We start from the raw sequence: 7,093 nt of genomic DNA on the forward strand, positions 1-7,093 counted from the left end.
ATGCATAACCTCCCAACATGTTAGCATCCAAATTAATCAATTGTCATTGATATTTAATTGTAAAACCTTGCAAATTAGCATAATCTTATCGAGTAACTTCTTAAAATAAAACAAAATTGTTAAGTCTTTGCTAATCACTACCTTACAAAAGAGAAGAGTTCTTTAGCAATATCACATTCAACATATATATATATATATAATATCAAAGATTCGCCTTTAAATTATAAATTAGAAAAAAATTATATTAAAATATATAGTTGATAAAATTGCTATTCTAAAAATAAAACTTAACAATTGTATAAATAAATGAAAAGGAGTAAAACCTCAATAAACTTATAAAAAAAAGACTACAAAATAAATTTTTTATAAGATAATAAAGATAAAATTGTAGTAAAACAAAGTTGGAGAATAGTTAAATTCAATTTGCTTTTTTTTTTTTGGAAGAACATTTGTATTACTATCTAGAAACATTATTATAAATGTATTAAAAAGTTACTATTATTAACCATATAATATAATAAGTAATAAAATACATGAAGTTAATGCAATTTTTCCCTCAAAATTACAAATTTTGAATTCTTGCCTAATCTACTATCTTTTTAAAAAGAAAAATCAAAATATTCTCTAATTTAATAATATCATTATTGTCGACTTGGCTCATTCCTCTTTCCTTATTTATTACATTAAATTTCATTTAATTTTTCATAAGTAATAAGAAGATATAGACATATATTAATGAGTAATTAGGTTTTTATTTAGTTTCTTTATATATATATATATTATTGACTAAATTAAATGTAACTTATTTATATAAGGTAAAATATTGGATATTTAAAATGTAATAAATGTAATTAATTTAGTCTAACTAGTTATTTTTAAGTAATAAAAATGTTCCTATAAAAAATAATAAAAATGTTTTAAATAAATAAAATGCATTTATTAGAGAACACAATGATTTTTTAAACCCATCTACATGCCAAAATATATGCCATCCACATTGGATTATTTTCTTTTTTGTCAAATGTTTTGGCTTTTATATATTTATATAAAATAAGATATAAGAAGTTAATATATTTTAGTGCAATGCATGGGTTATTGTTTTTATTTATATAATTATACATATAAATAATATGCTTAATAAAAAATACAAATTTTATATATATAAATTTTATAAAAAATACAAATCTTATATATACATATAAATAATATGCTTAACAAAAAAATACGGATTAACTCAATATCACTTTCTTAATTTTGCATTATTTATATTTATTTCAATTTAAAATAAGTTATTTATTCTTTAAAAAAATAAACGTATATGTTAGATTTCTAATGATAACTTACTTCGATATAGTTATTAACCGCAATGATTATACCAATGAAAATTTAGTTAAAAAATTCAAATAAATAAAAAGATTTTATTTGAAAAACAATATATATTTATATATATATGGTGTACTTTAAATTTTCTTAATTTGTAACTAATTGAAAACTTATAATATAAAAGAATTTTTTTTATCTAGTTAATTTAATTTAATTTGAGATAATGATTTAATGTATTTAATGGTACATTATTTATTGAAAGCAAGATATTAGTTATTTATGAGTGAATAATTGTAATTAATTTTTTCATAAAATTATTTGTTAAATTAAGAATGTATATTTATTAAATGCAAGATACGTGGGAATTGTCTAAAATATCTACATGTCAAAAGAATACATATTCTAAATTAGACTTTTATGTTTTTCACCAAAGGTTTTAGTTTTTATATATTTATGCAATTAAGATTTAGGATATTTTATTGGAAGTAGATGGTAAGTCAATTGAAAATTTAAAAGAAAATAAATATAATTAATACATTAAAATATTTTAAAATTTTTATGAAACCAAATCAATTTATATCAATTTGAAGAGAAATACATATGAATAAATATATTTAATACAGGAAACATAACGATTAATAAAACTTGTCCACATGTTATAAGCTATCCACATTTAAGATTTTCATTTTTTTTCTAAAAAGATTTGACTTTTATATATTTATATAAGATTATCCCAATGTCAAAAGAATAGAAATTCTACATTAGACTCCTTTCTTTTGAATAAAAGGTTTTGGGTTTTATATATTTATGTAATTAAGATTTAGGATATTTTATTGAAAAAAAAAAAGGCAAGTCAATTGAAAATTTAAAAGAAAATAAATATAATTAATGCATTGAAATACTTTAAAATTTTTATAAAATCAAATCAATTTATATTAATTCGAAGAGAAATAAATATGAATAAATGTATTTAATACAGGAAACGTGACGATTGATAAAGGTTATCTACGTATCAATTTTATAAGCTGCTCACATTGAATATTTTCTTTTTTACCAAAAGTTTTGTCTTTTATATATTTATAAGATAATATAAATTATTTTTAATGCATTATTATTACTCCCATTAGTAATTATGTCTAAAAAATGCTAATGATATTGTTTTAAGTGGATTTCATTTAATTTTATGTGATTTGACTGTTTTATTGAATTTGTTTATTAATTTTTTTGAATGAAATTATAATAGGTGATTTAATATTTAATCAATCAAGAATCGTGTGATTCATTAGTATAATGTTATATTCTTAATTTTAGTGATCAAAATTTAATTTTTTTCTATCTCAAATACCAAAATAAATGTTTCATTGGTTTGTACTTGCTATTTATAGATATATCATTCTTAAGTTTAGATTTTTTTCAAAATTAACAGCAAAATCACAATGAATAGCCAGATAGCTATAACCAAATTAGAATTAGAATTAGTACTTTCAAAACTTAAACACCACCTTCTTTTAAGTGTAATTAAGTACTTTAAATGTATTTCCAAACCAAAATAAATACATAAATAAATAAATCCTTTCCTAATAGTAAATTTAATATATCAAATTCAGATTACTTACAAAGGAGATTCTCTCACCGGAGATCAATATAAATTTTTGAGATGATAAACAAAATTAAATCATCTTGATTACATGAATAAACTTATATGATATTTGTTGATTTAAAAGGATGTGTAGATTTGCATGTGGCTCAAGATGTGCTCAAAGTTGTCATTAGATTTCCGGATGGGATTTGAATGTTAGAAAAAAATAAATAAAAGAAGAAAAATAATAAAAAAGAATTTTAACTTTAGGATTATAATAAAATTTCAAACTCTCCAATCAAAAACAGTGAAAATGATTATACTAAAAAATTTATTTGTAATGAATAAACAAGCATAAATTTATATTCAGATGGTTATGATTTTTTGTATAATTACCACTTTTATGAATAATAATATATTTATATTCAAATAATTATGACAATTTGTCATATGATAATTATTTTTGTTCAAACGTAATTATTTAAAATACGAATAAAATTAATACAAAAATTAATTTTATTTATCAATAATTAAATCTTTCTATCAAATATGAAATATACCATATTCTAAACTATCAACAATGCATGTCTTGGTAAGTTGTTCCCACGATTCCTTCATCCTTTGTTAATCTCTGAACCTGTTTCTTGACGTTGAATCCTTGGTGTGTACGTAGAGATGGTAACTTCTGCAAACAATAATTAAATCAAATAAAACATTGTTTAATTTTGTTTTAAGTAAACACAAATCGTAACTAGTGAATGCTAGATTCTACTTGTTTTCCACTGACACTTAGAATTTTTCTTATCAATTTATGACATTAATGTTTTGATTAGGGACGGCGTATAAGTAGAGTATTTATTAACATCTTTAAAAATTAAAAAAAAAATTTAAAAAGGTTTTTCCTAAACACCACCAAAATTTTTTTATATATTATTTTTGTTGACAAAATTGATAAATTTATTAACAATTATATATATATATATATATATATATATTATAAGTGAACATCCAAAATTTTTTTTGAGAGGCTAAACAAGGAGGAAACAAAACAAAGATGATCTGAAAGTTTTCCAAGGGAGCTTTGCATACCTTGGAAATTAGTTATTCTTCACAGCTTTTTGGCCATATTTTCTCCATTTATAGCCATCATCAACTATATCAACTTGGCTTCTCGCTTGAAAAGCATATCTTGGCTTCTTATCTTTTTGTCTCCCTTCTTCTCGCCAAATTTCATTTCAGCTTCAGCCCCGGCCAATCTGTTGCTCTCAGGAATGTTTTTGTTATGAGAATTGTTATGCACGTTCAAGCTGGCAGGAACTTCCATCTCTGCCAATAATCCCAACAACCCATTAGCCCCGCCTCCTTGAAATTCACCATAACCAAGCAGATTCATCATGTCCAATGACAAGGAAGACGCTGATAATGTTGATGAACTAGGAAAAAATCCCTGAAAATTTTCCATGTCAAAAGACAAAGACAAGGGAATAAAAAGAAAAAAAAAAATCTACCTATTGCATGAACACCTGAACTAAACTCGGATTTATTAATTACACAATATTGCCATTCTCTTCCTTGGGTGTCTTCAGTGGATGTAGAAAGTTAGAAATCTTCATTAATTATTCTTAGTCTATGCTCTTGACTTGAAAGGCCAAAAATGAAAGTGAAAAAACAGAGAGATAAGTTCATATCATATGTAAGCAATTATGTAATATATATGAACAAGAGGAAAGTAATATTTTAAATGTCCATTTATAGATCATATAATAGAATTTTATCATGTGCTAATTTGACTGAATTGATATAACTTATGGTCATAGCTTGTTTTATAGTTAAAATCACAAAGGGTCAACATATGATTCAACTACTGCTACTGGGTTCGTACGATTAGTTATTTCCATGAAAGAGAAAGAAAGGGTTATTCGTGCATATAGACCAAGTGAACTTGTATGATTTATTCGAAAGCATTGAAAAATTAGTTCTAGTTATGTCTTGTACTTTGCAATGAAATCCACCAACGAACATGGAGGAATGAACTAGTGGAAGAATATGCCTTAGATGTTTGACGGAGGTTGCCATCTGTTTTTTTTATTATTATTTTAATTATTTTAGGGTGATTAGGGTTAAAAATCTTAATGATGAGAATCAATTTGGTACTAAAAAGTGTATGGAATTAATTGTGTATTTTTACAAAAATATGAGGTGGTTTTATTTTCAATGGTGCCTAAAAAGTCTTTTTTTAAATTACCCTAACCTAAGTTAAACTCTATAATTTAATGTTAGGGATGACCAATTAATATATTAGAATGAAGTATATAATAAACACAACAATGCTATTATATCTAACATACATATTTTTTTATCTCATGTTGTATATTTTTATGACATGCCATGTCAACTTCATTTTTGTCACGCTTAAATTCTCTTTTAATTGTCATATCAAATTGGAAAATATTGAGAAAAAGTTTTTTAAGTAAAATTCTTGAAGTTCTCTATTATAAACTATTAAATAAAAACTAAAATCTAAATTAATAGATTGAAAAATCTTGTTACATAGATTAAGTGCACAAAATTTTAAAAAATTTATATATATATTTTTAGTAAATGTTTTTAATAAAAAATGTTGACAAAATTTTTACTATTGAATAAATATCAATTAAATTTGAATTATAAATAATATTTTTAATTTTTTTTACATATTATTGATCTTCATATTGAATTTTATCAATTTATCGATTTGAATTTTTTATTAAAATTTTTATTAAATAATTTTTAAAGAGTAATTTCATAAACTTCACTTAAAAAGTTTCATAAAAGTTTTGTCCGATAAGCTTCTTTTTGTTTTTACATATCATTAAAGCTTACTTAATAACATTTAATCTAACATTAATGTATACTTTGATTATTCATGAATTCAGACATTTAATAATTTATGACATTCATAAACTCAATTAATTGTAGATAAATATACTTCATATTTCGTGTCATTTAAAATTTTGAGTCTAAATTCATATTTATTATTAATTAATTATGAATCAAATTCAAAATGAAAGAATTTAACTATTCACGAACTTAATCATTTATGATTAATGAATATGTGATATTCACGAATTTAAATAATTGTAGATAAATATATTTAGCGTTTAATGTAATTTAAGTTTAATATATTTATTAAATAGTATAAATATACATGAATCAAACCTATGTTATGTAGTTTATCTGATTCAACATCACAAGTTATATTGCCTCTAGATTTTTCTCTAAAGAATCTCTAGCAAAACAAAGAATAAACTAAACTATAATATACCAAACTTTTTCTTATTATAATACTTATTTAAATATAATTTTTTATGTTATTAATTTAGAAATTATGATTATTATTGTACTCTAACTTGTTTTTTCTATATTTCAATGTTGAAATAATTAAAAGAAAACACTCGCAGCAACGAGGGATGTAACACTTATATTTCTATATTTTGAAAGAACTGAGGTTCAAACTAATTTCTCGAACGAAAAATACATACAATTAATATTGAATAAAAAATTCAAGTAAATCAAAAGATATACTAATATCCCAAAAGAAAAACATATATATATATATATGGTAAAATAAAGTTTAAGTGAATAGAAGAGGATTTATGTCTAAAACATATCGAAGTAACAAAAATTTTATTGAATTTATAGATCGTTTATTAGAGGATTGGTGGAACATAATTTTTTAAATAAAATATGTGATCCTTACCAACTCAATATACCTGTTTTATATATAGAATCATGCAAAATTTTTAAAATATATAGTTTGTGATTCGTGATGGCTTTTACATAGGAAACCAAGCTGTTAACAAAACAAAAAACAAAAAACAAAGAAATGCTATAATTTTTTAGCCCACATCTTACTAGACAACTATCCGGGCTGAGCCTTTATACTTCTTCCAACAGCTAGTGTTTGATCCACTTCTTGATGAGCCCTGCAGCTCAACCCAACCATATATGTCATTAGCCTAAATATTCTATGATAAGCCCATTCAAGGGGCCCAGCCCGCTCTTCCACTAGAAAACTAATTAAAGCATAAATATGAAAGAAATATGTTATTTGTCTTAACACCTTTTTTATTTGGTCTCACAATTAATTGATCTGATTTTAAAATTTAATTTTTGAATATATCATTTTACTATTGGATTAACGATTTCTTT

The 7,093-nt window shown here is 22.8% G+C and overlaps 1 pseudogene; it reads right to left on the reverse strand.

The window, feature by feature from the left end:
- Positions 1 to 3,040: 3,040 nt before the first annotated feature.
- LOC111288426 (putative WRKY transcription factor 75) lies at positions 3,041 to 4,364 on the reverse strand (annotated as a pseudogene).
- Positions 4,365 to 7,093: the final 2,729 nt, after the last annotated feature.

The sequence above is a fragment of the Durio zibethinus genome, chromosome 4 (assembly GCF_047325235.1).
Source record: "Durio zibethinus cultivar Kanyao isolate XHJ-2024 chromosome 4, ASM4732523v1, whole genome shotgun sequence".
Taxonomy (NCBI): domain Eukaryota; kingdom Viridiplantae; phylum Streptophyta; class Magnoliopsida; order Malvales; family Malvaceae; genus Durio; species Durio zibethinus.